The sequence below is a fragment of the Bufo gargarizans genome, chromosome 5 (genome assembly GCF_014858855.1).
Source record: "Bufo gargarizans isolate SCDJY-AF-19 chromosome 5, ASM1485885v1, whole genome shotgun sequence".
In the NCBI taxonomy this organism is placed as follows: Eukaryota; Metazoa; Chordata; class Amphibia; order Anura; family Bufonidae; genus Bufo; species Bufo gargarizans.
In genome coordinates, this window is record NC_058084.1 from 81665066 (window position 1) to 81678629 (window position 13564).

The window sequence follows — 13564 nt, forward strand, 5'->3', positions numbered from 1 at the left end:
TCTATATCGCATGGAGAGATGGCCTGGTTTTACACGTTATCACTTACACATTCCTCATCTGGCGTCACTGCAAGAGTTAACCGAGAGACGCTAAAGCAATATGTTTTTATTTAAAACATCTCCTTGTCTGAGCCTTGCAGGGTGAACAGTTACGACAGATATTTCAGAGCTCTCAACTGATAGCATTCCTGGGCTATAATTTAGTCTTGACATCTGCCTGCTGAAGTACTGCACATATGTCATTTCAGTTAAAGGCTGTAGACGAGAAATGCAAATAACCTTCCCTCCTCTGCTGTGTTAGAAAAACAACAAATATATGTGCTGGAAACATCTGCACGCCTAGGTGTAGCAAAAGCAAGGTTTTCTTCCTTGTTATTTAAAATCCATTAGCGGCAGACATGCCTCACTCCGTTAATATATATCTGTTCTACGGACGCTCACGTACTAGTGCTTTCAGTGTTTTTTTCCTTCATCCCAATGTACTCTGAGACCTGGGCATGTAACTAGTCCCTAAAGGGGTCCTACACCTTTGGAGAGATTTAGCAAGCCTCCTCCCCTGCAAAGGAAAGCATACTTACCTGCTTCCCTGCTCCTTCTCTCCCTGGCCTCAGCGGCTCCCTGGATGTAAACGTATGCTTTCATGCGGCTGCAGTCAATTGCGGGTGGCATGTGGTGGTGACCCGCTCCCCTTGTGTCATGTGACCATTTGACATGAGCAGGTCAACACTGCGGCCAGCGATTGGCTGCAGCCACATAAAAACGGAGGGCAGCAGAGCAGCTGATACCGGAAGAGAAGGAGCAGGGAGCCAGCACCGGGAAGCAGGTGTGTATGCAGGTCTGCCCAATAGAGGGGTTTGTAAAAAAAAAAAAAAAAAAACAATGTTGCACAACCCCTTTAACGAGCACCTGTCACTATGATCAACCTTATTAAACCGGGCATACGGCCTGGTAGGGTTGATCATGCTGATTAAAACAATATCCTATTTTTTAGCTTGTAAGCTGCAGAGATATTATTGCTTTTACATTTATACAAATTAGTTGTAGTACTGAGGGGCTGGCTGTAGCGCTTGGAGCACCGCTAGGGTACAAGTTTTTGAGTCACAGAGCAGGCACCAGAAGACAAGGCAAGATGAGAAGTCTTACCCTGTCAATCCAATGGGGGAGAGAGCTTACTGAGCATCAGGGAGTCGCTGTAATGGTGCTCCTAGTGCTACAGCCAGTCGCTTGGTGCTCCAACTAACTCATTTGCATAAATTTAAAAGTAATGATATCTCTGCAAAGGTACAAGCTGTAATCAAAAGAAAGATACTGTTTAATCTGCTTGATCAATCCTAGGTGTAAGGACACTTTCACTGCTTGGTCCTGTCAATCAAAGTGCATGGAGCAGGCAGTGAAAGCGTTGTCACACCTGGGCCTGTCAATTAAAGTGCAGAGGGTGCGGCAGTTGCAGAGAGATCAGAACCTCTAGGTATAACGACAATACCCCCGATGCTCCTAGAGGCTAATTTACATATGTTAAAACTTCATTTTTCCAGCAGTGCGAGCACATACGAACATGGGACCAACACAGATGCCTTCAGCTGCCAAGTGCACATGTAACAGATCAGTCAGTTTCATAGGTACAAAACTGCTGACAAATGCCTTTTAATGACATTATCTGTGTGTTTGAGGTTGTTGGCCTTATTCCTGCAGAATAAATTTGGAGCCAATCAGACACCTCTTTGATGGTATTACATGATGGATATATATCTGCCTGCAATTTTCAGCATTGGGGACAGCGTTAATCCCGACCAAATCCCCAACTTCATTTACTGAAATGCAGCCCCAGACTTGGAAGGAACCTCCACCAAGCTTCACTTTTGTCTGCAGACACTTCTTATTGCACCATTCTCCAGTCCCCTATAGTGTACTTCATGCTACATGCCACAATAATGTGCCTCATGCTCTGTGCTCCCATAGTGTCCCTCATGCTCTGTGTAGTGTTGATCGCGAATATTCTAATCGAGAATTTTTATCATGAATATTGGCACTTCGAGAACTTGCGAATATATAGAATATAGTGCTATATCTTCGTAATCGTGAATATTCTCGATTTTTTTTTCATCAGTACCCATGATCCCTCACTGCATCTTGGTTGTGGGTCAAAGAGAAGGCTGCAATATCTTTGAATTTAGAAGTAGTGTTGATCACGAATTTTCGTATCGTGAAATTTTATTGCAAATTTATTGCAAATCAAGAAAATAATGACTGGCGATCACAAATTCTCGAATATATGACGAATATTTGCCCAAATATTCGCAAAATATCACAAATTAGAATATTGCCCCTGCCGCTCATCACTGGCTCTGTGCCCCCATAATGTATCTCATGCCATGTGCCGTCATAATTTGACCCATGCTCTGTGCCCCCATAGTGTGCCTCATGCTCTGTGCCCCCTTAGTGTGCCTTATGCTCTGTGCCCTCATAATGTGACCCATGTTCTGTGCCCCATAGTGTGCCTCATGTTCTGTGCCATTATATACGGTTCACACACTGTACAACACTCAAAGGAAACTTTTATATATATATATATAAAAGTTGGGATCAATGGTTGGATTGAAAGGGATTTTCATAATCTTACTTTTGATACATTACAGATTAGACACATATTATACAAGCCTCCTCTTGTCAAATGCAGTACCTTGCATTAACATATCTCACTTCCTCTGCCAGTCCTGGACACAATAGCAGCCTTCCTGACCAAAAGGCTATTTAACATCTCACCTCACATACATTGACAGGAACCTGTGATTTCCTATTTAACTTGTTAGCATGGAGAGAAAAACCTGTTCAATGTAAAATAACCCTTTCATGTATTGTATATAGCAGATGTCAGCATTGTTTAGCAAAGTTTCAACTGTATATTGACGAACACATGTTTCCCAGGCCTGCGGAGTTCTAGGAGGATGGGTGCAATTGGATCTGGAAGGAGACAATGTTCCCACCCCCAAGAAACACTATAACTATGTGCTGGAAAATAAAGATTTCAGATATTGACAACCTATGTTGAGTCTGGGCTGTCTTATCTCTCTGATCAGAAGCAAATGGGATATTCGTTGCATAGGGAAATATTCATGGGTTTGGAGGTCTGAAGCCTCATCATATAACCATCATAACCTGCCTGAGAAAAACCGCTAACAGAAACACAATGACGTCATTGCACCACCTACATCACAACAAAGCGCCAGATAGTGGGGCATGGAACCAATGGTCTCTTGTCCCGCCACCACTGAGGTAAATGCACATTTATATCTGCAACCTGTGGATTGAGATATAATTTAGGGCAGGGTCACTTGAAAACTGGGTAAATCAACCCGATGAGCAGGTGCCCCTTAGAGGGGACAGTCTGGCTCCACCTTCAGGGGTAAAGAGTAGTCAATCCTGTGCACTCTCTCAGGTTGCACATCCCTAAGGCTGGCCATAAAAACAGCACACAACATAGTAACATGGTTTGTAAGGCTGAAAAAATACATTGGTCCATCCTGTTAGAAGCCAATTTTCCTCACTTTAGGGAAAAAATTCCTTCCCGACTCCAATCAGGCAATCAGAATAACTCCCTGGATTAACAACCCATCTCTAGTAGCTATAGCCTGTAATATTATTACACTCCAGAAATACATCCAGGCCCCTCCTGAATTCCTTTATTGTACTCACCATCACCACCTCCTCAGGCAGAGAGTTCCATAGTCTCACTGCTCTTACCGTAAAGAATCCTCTTCTATGTTTGTGTACAAACCTTCTTTCCTCTAGATGCAAAGGTTGCCCCCTCGTCACAGTCAAGTTATAACAGTTTATTATTTTGACATTTTGAGCCCAAATTTTATACTCATTTTGTTGGTAGGGGCGCTCACACTCCAAGTTTAAAAGTAAATTACAAGTTGTTTCAGAAGAACTCATGCGTGGACACACTCACCAGATAACTCTAACACATACATGGAAATGCTTATATGCATTCTTAGCACATACAGACGTGGACAAAATTGTTGGTACCCTTTGGTCAATGAAAGAAAAAGTCACAATGGTCACAGAAATAACTTTAATCTGACAAAAGTAATAATAAATTAAAATTCTATAAATGTTAACCAATGAAAGTCAGACATTGTTTTTCAACCATGCTTCAACAGAATTATGTAAAAAAATAAACTCATGAAACAGGCATGGACAAAAATGATGGTACCCCTAACTTAATATTTTGTTGCGCAACCTTTTGAGGCAATCACTGCAATCAAACGCTTCCTGTAACTGTCAATGAGACATCTGCACCTCTCAGCAGGTATTTTGGCCCACTCCTCATGAGCAAACTGCTCCAGTTGTGTCCGGTTTGAAGGGTGCCTTTTCCAGACTGCATGTTTCAGCTCCTTCCAAAGATGCTCAATAGGATTGAGGTCAGGGCTCATAGAAGGCCACTTTAGAATAGTCCAATTTTTTCCTCTTAGCCATTCTTGGGTGTTTTTAGCGGTGTGTTTTGGGTCATTGTCCTGTTGCAAGACCCATGACCTGCGACTGAGACCAAGCTTTCTGACACTGGCTAGTACATTTCTCTCTAGAATTCCTTGATAGTCTTGAGATTTCATTGTACCCTGCACAGATTCAAGACACCCTGTGCCAGACGCAGCAAAGCAGCCCCAGAACATAACAGAGCCTCCTCCATGTTTCACAGTAGGGACAGTGTTCTTTTCTTGATATGCTTCATTTTTTCGTCTGTGAACATACAGCTGATGTGCCTTGGCAAAAACTTCGATTTTTGTCTCATCTGTCCACAGGACATTCTCCCAGAAGCTTTGTGGCTTGTCAACATGTAGTTTGGCATATTCCAGTCTTGCTTTTTTATGATTCGTTTTCAACAATGGTGTCCTCCTTGGTCGTCTCCCATGTAGTCCACTTTGGCTCAAACAACGACGGATGGTGCGATCTGACACTGATGTTCCTTGAGCATGAAGTTCACCTTGAATCTCTTTAGAAGTCTTTCTAGGCTCTTTTGTTACCATTCGGATTATCCGTCTCTTAGATTTGTCATCAATTTTCCTCCTGCGGCCACGTCCAGGGAGGTTGGCTACAGTCCCATGGATCTTAAACTTATGAATAATATGTGCAACTGTACTCACAGGAACATCTAGTTGCTTGGAGATGGTCTTATAGCCTTTACCTTTAACATGCTTGTCTATAATTTTCTTTCTGATCTCTTGAGACAGCTCTTTCCTTTGCTTCCTCTGGTCCATGTCGAGTGTGGTACACACCATATCACCAAACAACACAGTGATTACCTGGAGCCATATATATAGGCCCAATGGCTGATTACAAGGTTGTAGACACCTGTGATGCTAATTAGTGGACACACCTTGAATTAACATGTCCCTTTGGTCACATTATGTTCTGTGTTTTCTAGGGGTACCATCATTTTTGTCCATGCCTGTTTCATGAGTTTATTTTTTTACATAATTCTGTTGAAGCATGGTTGAAAAACAATGTCTGACTTTCATTGGTTAACATTTATAGAATTTTAATTTATTATTACTTTTGTCAGATTAAAGTTATTTCTGTGACCATTGTGACTTTTTCTTTCATTGACCAAAGGGTACCAACAATTTTGTCCACGTCTGTACATGAACACACCTGCATGTACTATAAATATATATATATATATATATACAGGTAGGTCCATAAATATTGGGACATCGACATAATTGTAATATTTTTGGCTCTATACACCACCACAATGTATTTGAAATGTAACAAACAAGATGTGCTTTAACTGCAGAACGTCAGCTTTAGTTTGAGGGTATTTACATCCAAATCAGGTGAACGATGTAGGAATTTCAACTGTTTGCATATGTGCCTCCTACTTGTTACGGAACCAAAAGACAATTGGCTTCTCAGCTGTTCCATGGCCAGGTGTGTGTTATTCGCTCATTATCCAAATTACAATGAGCAGATAAAAGGTCCAGAGTTAATTTCAAGTGTGTAGAAAATAGTAGAAAAACGGCTCCAGAAAGCAATTTTCGTCCTCTTAAAAACTTCTCCTTTAATTCATAATATTCAATAGCAGATACAGTCACTTCATATGCAGTGCTCGTTTACGCGTTTTTTTAGACAATACGTCCTCAATCGTATTGTTACGATTAAGGACGTATTGTCTGAAATGCGTAAATGAGCACTGCATATGAAGTGACTATCTGCTATTGAATATTATGAATTAAAGGAGAAGTTTTTAAGAGGACTAAAATTGCTTTCTGGAGCCGTTTTTCTACTATTTTCTACTTTACCGTACATGGGGACTCACCCAAAGGCTCCTGAATACGGATATAAAGGCCAGATAGAAGGTGAGCTGGAAAAAAGTGTGCTTATTGAAATTTAATTTCAAGTGTGCTATTTGCATTTGGAATCTGTTGTTGTCAACTCTCAAAGATGAGATACAAAGAGCTGTCACTATCAGTGAAGCAAGCCATCATTAGGCTGAAAAAACAAAACAAACCCATCAGAGAGATAGCAAAAACATTAGGCGAGGCCAAAACAACAGTTTGAAACATTCTTAAAAAGAAGGAACGCACCGGTGAGCTCAGCAACACCAAAAGACCCGGAAGACCACGGAAAACAAATATGGTGGATGACCGAAGAATTCTTTCCCTGGTGAAGAAAACACCCTTCACAACAGTTGGCCAGATCAAGAACACTCTCTAGGAGGTAGGTGTATGTGTGTCAAAGTCAACAATCAAGAGAAGACTTCACCAGAGTTAATACAGAGGGTTCACCACAAGATGTAAACCATTGGGGAGCCTCAAAAACAGGAAGGCCAGATTAGAGTTTGCCAAACGACATCTAAAAAAGCCTTCACTGTTTTGGAACAACATCCTATGGACAGATGAGACCAAGATCAACTTGTACCAGAGTGATGGGAAGAGAAGAGTATGGAGAAGGAAAGGAACGGCTCATGATCCTAAGTATACCACCTCATCAGTGAAGCATGGTGGTGGTAGTGTCATGGCGTGGGCATGTATGGCTGCCAATGCAACTGGTTCTCTTTATTGATGATGTACTGCTGACAAAAGCAGCAGGATGAATTCTGAAGTGTTTCGGGCAATATTATCTGCTCATATTCAGCCAAATGCTTCAGAACGCATTGGACGGCGCTTCACAATGCAGATGGACAATGACCCAAAGCATACTGCTAAAGCACGATAACACTGACATGGAAAAGGATCTAGGAATTTTAATAAAGAGCAAACTAAGCTGCAAAAACCAGTGTCAGGAGGCTGCTGCCAAGGCCAATAAGATAATGGGTTGCATCAAAAGCGGCATAGATGCCCGTGATGAGAACATAGTTCTACCACTTTGCAAATCGCTAGTCAGACCACACATGGAGTACTGTGTACAGTTCTGGGCTCCTGTGAACAAGGCAGACATAGCAGAGCTGGAGAGGGTCCAGAGGAGGGCAACTAAAGTAATAACTGGAATGGGGCAACTACAGTACCCTGAAAGATTATCAAAATTAGGGTTATTCACTTTAGAAAAAAGACAACTTAGGGGAGATCTAATTACTATTAGGGATGAGCGAACTCGAACTGTATAGTTCGGGTTCGTACCGAATTTTGGGGTGTCCGTGACACGGACCCGAACCCGGACATTTTCGTAAAAGTCCGGGTTCGGGTTCGGTGTTCGTCGCTTTCTTGGCGCTTTTGTGACGCTTTCTTGGCGTTTTTTGAAAGGCTGCAAAGCAGCCAATCAACAAGCGTCATACTACTTGCCCCAAGAGGCCATCACAGCCATGCCTACTATTGGCATGGCTGTGATTGGCCAGAGCACCATGTGACCCAGCCTCTATTTAAGCTGGAGTCACATAGCGCCGCCCGTCACTCTGCTCTGATTAGCGTAGGGAGAGGTTGCGGCTGCGACAGTAGGGCGAGATTAGGCAGATTAACTCCTCCAAAGGACTTGATTAACTGATCGATCTGCAGCTGTGGATCATTGAGCTGCTGATCCTCAATTGCTCACTGTTTTTAGGCTGCCCAGACCGTTTGTCAGTCACATTTTTCTGGGGTGATCGGCGGCCATTTTGTGTCTTGTGGTGCGCCAGCACAAGCTGCGACCAAGTGCATTTAACCCTCAATGGTGTGGTTGTTTTTTGGCTAAAGCCTACATCAGGGTGAAGCTGTCACACCAAGTGCATTTAACCAGCAATAGTCTGTTCATTTTTTGGCCATATACAAAATCAGGGGCAAGCTGCGCCTGTCACCAAGTGCATTTAACCCTCAATGGTGTGGTTGTTTTTTGGCTAAAGCCTACATCAGGGTGAAGCTGTCACACCAAGTGCATTTAACCAGCAATAGTCTGTTCATTTTTTGGCCATATACAAAATCAGGGGCAAGCTGCGCCTGTCACCAAGTGCATTTAACCCTCAATGGTGTGGTTGTTTTTTGGCTAAAGCCTACATCAGGGTGAAGCTGTCACACCAAGTGCATTTAACCAGCAATAGTCTGTTCATTTTTTGGCCATATACAAAATCAGGGGCAAGCTGCGCCTGTCACCAAGTGCATTTAACCCTCAATGGTGTGGTTGTTTATTGGCTAAAGCCTACATCAGGGTGAAGCTGTCACACCAAGTGCATTTAACCAGCAATAGTCTGTTCATTTTTTGGCCATATACAAAATCAGGGGCAAGCTGCGCCTGTCACCAAGTGCATTTAACCCTCAATGGTGTGGTTGTTTTCTGGCTAAAGCCTACATCAGGGTGAAGCTGTCACACCAAGTGCATTTAACCAGCAATAGTCTGTTTATTTTTTGGCCATATACTACATCAGGGGCAAGCTGCGCCCGTCACCAAGTGCATTTAACCCTCAGTAGTGTGGTTGGTCAAGCTGTGACACCAAGTGCATTTAACCAGCAATAGTCTGTTCATTTTTGGCCATATACTACATCAGGGGCAAGCTGCGCCCGTCACCAAGTGCATTTAACCAGCAATAGTGTGGTTATTTTTTGGCCATATCCCAGTCTAATTCTGTCACTAAATCCATACCGGTCACCCAGCGCCTAAATACTAGGCCTCAAATTTATATCCCGCTAAATCTCTCGTTACCGCTGTCCTGTTGTAGCTGGGAAAGTTATTTAGTGTCCGTCAAAGCACATTTTTTGTTCTGGGTTGAAGTACAATTCCCAATTTAGCAATTTCATAATTTAGTGGTTTCTGCTATATCAGAGCTATTTGAAATCTATCCCTAAAAGGGTATATAATATTCAAGGTGCACATTGGGTCATTCAGAATAACTTCACACACACCCGCTACTGTGTATTTTCAAGTCTAATTCTGTCACTAAACCCATACCTGTCACCCAGCGCCTAAATACTAGGCCTCAAATTTATATCCTGCTAAATCTCTCGTTACCGCTGTCCTGTTGTAGCTGGGAAAGTTATTTAGTGTCCGTCAAAGCACATTTTTTGTTCTGGGTTGAAGTACAATTCCCAATTTAGCAATTTCATAATTTAGTGGTTTCTGCTATATCAGAGCTATTTGAAATCTATCCCTAAAAGGGTATATAATATTCAAGGTGCACATTGGGTCATTCAGAATAACTTCACACACACCCGCTACTGTGTATTTTCAAGTCTAATTCTGTCACTAAACCCATACCTGTCACCCAGCGCCTAAATACTAGGCCTCAAATTTATATCCTGCTAAATCTCTCGTTACCGCTGTCCTGTTGTAGCTGGGAAAGTTATTTAGTGTCCGTCAAAGCACATTTTTTGTTCTGGGTTGAAGTACAATTCCCAATTTAGCAATTTCATAATTTAGTGGTTTCTGCTATATCAGAGCTATTTGAAATCTATCCCTAAAAGGGTATATAATATTCAAGGTGCACATTGGGTCATTCAGAATAACTTCACACACACCCGCTACTGTGTATTTCCAAGTCTAATTCTGTCACTAAACCCATACCTGTCACCCAGCGCCTAAATACTAGGCCTCAAATTTATATCCTGCTAAATCTCTCGTTACCGCTGTCCTGTTGTAGCTGGGAAAGTTATTTAGTGTCCGTCAAAGCACATTTTTTGTTCTGGGTTGAAGTACAATTCCCAATTTAGCAATTTCATAATTTAGTGGTTTCTGCTATATCAGAGCTATTTGAAATCTATCCCTAAAAGGGTATATAATATTCAAGGTGCACATTGGGTCATTCAGAATAACTTCACACACACCCGCTACTGTGTATTTCCAAGTCTAATTCTGTCACTAAACCCATACCTGTCACCCAGCGCCTAAATACTAGGCCTCAAATTTATATCCTGCTAAATCTCTCGTTACCGCTGTCCTGTTGTAGCTGGGAAAGTTATTTAGTGTCCGTCAAAGCACATTTTTTGTTCTGGGTTGAAGTACAATTCCCAATTTAGCAATTTCATAATTTAGTGGTTTCTGCTATATCAGAGCTATTTGAAATCTATCCCTAAAAGGGTATATAATATTCAAGGTGCACATTGGGTCATTCAGAATAACTTCACACACACCCGCTACTGTGTATTTTCAAGTCTAATTCTGTCACTAAACCCATACCTGTCACCCAGCGCCTAAATACTAGGCCTCAAATTTATATCCTGCTAAATCTCTCGTTACCGCTGTCCTGTTGTAGCTGGGAAAGTTATTTAGTGTCCGTCAAAGCACATTTTTTGTTCTGGGTTGAAATACAATTCCCAATTTAGCAATTTCATAATTTAGTGGTTTCTGCTATATCAGAGCTATTTGAAATCTATCCCTAAAAGGGTAGATCATATTGAAGGTGCACATAGGGTCATTCAGAATAACTTCACACACACCCGCTACTGTGTATTTCCAAGTCTAATTCTGTCACTAAACCCATACCTGTCACCCAGCGCCTAAATACTAGGCCTCAAATTTATATCCCGCTAAATCTCTCGTTACCGCTGTCCTGTTGTAGCTGGGAAAGTTATTTAGTGTCCGTCAAAGCACATTTTTTGTTCTGGGTTGAAGTACAATTCCCAATTTAGCAATTTCATAATTTAGTGGTTTCTGCTGCTATATCAGAGCTATTTGAAATCTATCCCTAAAAGGGTATATAATATTCAAGGTGCACATTGGGTCATTCAGAATAACTTCACACACACCCGCTACTGTGTATTTCCAAGTCTAATTCTGTCACTAAACCCATACCTGTCACCCAGCGCCTAAATACTAGGCCTCAAATTTATATCCTGCTAAATCTCTCGTTACCGCTGTACTGTTGTTGCTTGGAAAGATATTTAGTGTCCGTCAAAGCACATTTTTTGTTCTGGGTTGAAGTACAATTCCCAATTTAGCAATTTCATAATTTAGTGGTTTCTGCTATATCAGAGCTATTTGAAATCTATCCCTAAAAGGGTATATAATATTCAAGGTGCACATTGGGTCATTCAGAATAACTTCACACACACCCGCTACTGTGTATTTCAAGTCTAATTCTGTCACTAAACCCATACCTGTCACCCAGCGCCTAAATACTAGGCCTCAAATTTATATCCTGCTAAATCTCTCGTTACCGCTGTCCTGTTGTAGCTGGGAAAGTTATTTAGTGTCCGTCAAAGCACATTTTTTGTTCTGGGTTGAAATACAATTCCCAATTTAGCAATTTCATAATTTAGTGGTTTCTGCTATATCAGAGCTATTTGAAATCTATCCCTAAAAGGGTAGATAATATTGAAGGTGCACATAGGGTCATTCAGAATAACTTCACACACACCCGCTACTGTGTATTTCCAAGTCTAATTCTGTCACTAAACCCATACCTGTCACCCAGCGCCTAAATACTAGGCCTCAAATTTATATCCCGCTAAATCTCTCGTTACCGCTGTCCTGTTGTAGCTGGGAAAGTTATTTAGTGTCCGTCAAAGCACATTTTTTGTTCTGGGTTGAAGTACAATTCCCAATTTAGCAATTTCATAATTTAGTGGTTTCTGCTATATCAGAGCTATTTGAAATCTATCCCTAAAAGGGTATATAATATTCAAGGTGCACATTGGGTCATTCAGAATAACTTCACACACACCCGCTACTGTGTATTTCCAAGTCTAATTCTGTCACTAAACCCATACCTGTCACCCAGCGCCTAAATACTAGGCCTCAAATTTATATCCTGCTAAATCTCTCGTTACCGCTGTCCTGTTGTAGCTGGGAAAGTTATTTAGTGTCCGTCAAAGCACATTTTTTGTTCTGGGTTGAAGTACAATTCCCAATTTAGCAATTTCATAATTTAGTGGTTTCTGCTATATCAGAGCTATTTGAAATCTATCCCTAAAAGGGTATATAATATTCAAGGTGCACATTGGGTCATTCAGAATAACTTCACACACACCCGCTACTGTGTATTTCAAGTCTAATTCTGTCACTAAACCCATACCTGTCACCCAGCGCCTAAATACTAGGCCTCAAATTTATATCCTGCTAAATCTCTCGTTACCGCTGTCCTGTTGTAGCTGGGAAAGTTATTTAGTGTCCGTCAAAGCACATTTTTTGTTCTGGGTTGAAGTACAATTCCCAATTTAGCAATTTCATAATTTAGTGGTTTCTGCTATATCAGAGCTATTTGAAATCTATCCCTAAAAGGGTATATAATATTCAAGGTGCACATTGGGTCATTCAGAATAACTTCACACACACCCGCTACTGTGTATTTTCAAGTCTAATTCTGTCACTAAACCCATACCTGTCACCCAGCGCCTAAATACTAGGCCTCAAATTTATATCCTGCTAAATCTCTCGTTACCGCTGTCCTGTTGTAGCTGGGAAAGTTATTTAGTGTCCGTCAAAGCACATTTTTTGTTCTGGGTTGAAATACAATTCCCAATTTAGCAATTTCATAATTTAGTGGTTTCTGCTATATCAGAGCTATTTGAAATCTATCCCTAAAAGGGTAGATCATATTGAAGGTGCACATAGGGTCATTCAGAATAACTTCACACACACCCGCTACTGTGTATTTCCAAGTCTAATTCTGTCACTAAACCCATACCTGTCACCCAGCGCCTAAATACTAGGCCTCAAATTTATATCCCGCTAAATCTCTCGTTACCGCTGTCCTGTTGTAGCTGGGAAAGTTATTTAGTGTCCGTCAAAGCACATTTTTTGTTCTGGGTTGAAGTACAATTCCCAATTTAGCAATTTCATAATTTAGTGGTTTCTGCTATATCAGAGCTATTTGAAATCTATCCCTAAAAGGGTATATAATATTCAAGGTGCACATTGGGTCATTCAGAATAACTTCACACACACCCGCTACTGTGTATTTCCAAGTCTAATTCTGTCACTAAACCCATACCTGTCACCCAGCGCCTAAATACTAGGCCTCAAATTTATATCCTGCTAAATCTCTCGTTACCGCTGTACTGTTGTTGCTTGGAAAGATATTTAGTGTCCGTCAAAGCACATTTTTTGTTCTGGGTTGAAGTACAATTCCCAATTTAGCAATTTCATAATTTAGTGGTTTCTGCTATATCAGAGCTATTTGAAATCTATCCCTAAAAGGGTATATAATATTCAAGGTGCACAT